The sequence below is a fragment of the Saccopteryx bilineata genome, chromosome 1 (genome assembly GCF_036850765.1).
Source record: "Saccopteryx bilineata isolate mSacBil1 chromosome 1, mSacBil1_pri_phased_curated, whole genome shotgun sequence".
In the NCBI taxonomy this organism is placed as follows: Eukaryota; Metazoa; Chordata; class Mammalia; order Chiroptera; family Emballonuridae; genus Saccopteryx; species Saccopteryx bilineata.
Window position 1 is genome coordinate 350,809,981 of NC_089490.1, and position 1,719 is coordinate 350,811,699.

Below are 1,719 nucleotides of genomic sequence, written 5' to 3' on the forward strand. Positions count from 1 at the left end.
AAGACCCGTAGCAGAAGAAAGAGGAAGGGAATCCTTTTTAAATTCATCAAGTTCTAAGTAAGCTCCCTAAAATTCAGGTGCAAACAAAATGCAATGTTTACAAGTTTCATTAGAATTGAGAAATTTCTATTATATGTGGTCATTCTTCCCCAGTGAGATCTGATAAAATGTCTGATTTCAGCAGATGAAAATGTCATGACAGCTATGAGAAAGAAAGAAATTACTTACACTCTTTCCTTCCCATTCTGCTACTATCTCTGTAATCAATTTCAGCATAATAAGGCAAACTTTATCCTTAGAAAACTAATGATGTGTTCTCTAATTTTCTTGATTATAACACCACACACAATGGGGTTAAGAAAAGGTGGGACCGCCTGACCTGTGGTGACGCAGTGGATAAAGCGTCAACCTGGAACGTTGAGGTTGCCAGTTCAAAACCCTGGGATTGCCCGGTCAAGGCACATATGGGAGTTGAAGCTTCCTGTTCCTCTCCTTATTCTCTCTCTCTCTCTCTCTCTCTCTCTCTCTCCCCTCTAAAATGAATAAATAAATAAAAATAATTTAAAAAAAGAAAAGGTGGGACCAGGAGGTAGACATTGATAATGAAAGTATGAATCTGGGAGGGCCACATTGTGGCCAAAGCAGTGAGTCAGAGAGGTAAAGAGAGCTGTGGAGTAGAAAATAAGGATGACACTGATATGAGAGCCACATGTGCCTAGAGCTGAGAATTGTTTCCCATGATGAAAGAGGAAAGACTACACAGAGAATTAGAACATAAGAGATAACAATGAAAAACCATAACAGGAAACAATGACAGAGGCCACACTGAGGTTGTAATGCATGATGGCTCCTGTGTCCATACATGCCAGCTTCACCACAGCCATGAACTCACAGTAGGTTTGAGCAATTATTTGAGTCTTGCAGTAGAGCAGCTGTTTGAACAGAATGGGGTGTGGGGAAAAGAGAGCTACTCCCCGGAATGCAGCAGAAGCTCCCATTTTGACAATGTGTGCAAGAGTGAGAATGGTGATATGGCACAGTGGATGACAAATGGCCACATAACGGTCAATGGCGATGGCCAAAAGGAAGCCTGATTCCATGGCAGTAAAGCTGTGGATGAGAACATTTGGGCCAAGTAGGCATCAAAAGCGGTGTCATGAACTCCAAGCCAGAAGAGACAGAGCATGTGGGGCAGCATAGATGTGGAAAGGACCAGGTCAGTGACAGACAGCATGCACAGAAAGAGGAACATAGGCTCCTGGAGGCTTAGCTTTGCCCTCACCACAGCCTCACCACAGGATGGTCACATTCCCCATCATGGCCACCATGTACATGAAGCAGAAAGAAATCCCAATCCAGACATGTGGTGCTCTAATTCTGAAATGTCTGTTAGCAAGAAGATGTTAGGAAATGTTTGAGATTTATTGGCTGGTCCCATTGTGCTCTTGCTTTCTGTCTTTTGTAGGTGGAGTCCTTCTTATTAGGGAAAAAAGTTTTCTGCCAAGATCATTACACCAAATCTGACTAAAAATGAAAAACACATCTGGAAAACCCCAAAACATCATATTAGAAAATATAAAAGGTTGTACTTTACACTGAAAAAAACAATAACACTAGGCAAAAACTATGTAACCAGACACACTTGTCTTACTATAAATCAAGTCATGAATCTCACAAATTAGTTAAAAACAAAACAAAACAACCCAACACCATTAACAT

The 1,719-nt window shown here is 41.1% G+C and overlaps 1 pseudogene; it reads right to left on the reverse strand.

Moving 5' to 3' along the window:
- Positions 1-269: 269 nt before the first annotated feature.
- Positions 270-1,438, reverse strand: LOC136319604 (olfactory receptor 52K1-like; annotated as a pseudogene).
- Between the last annotated feature and the right edge of the window lie 281 nt (positions 1,439-1,719).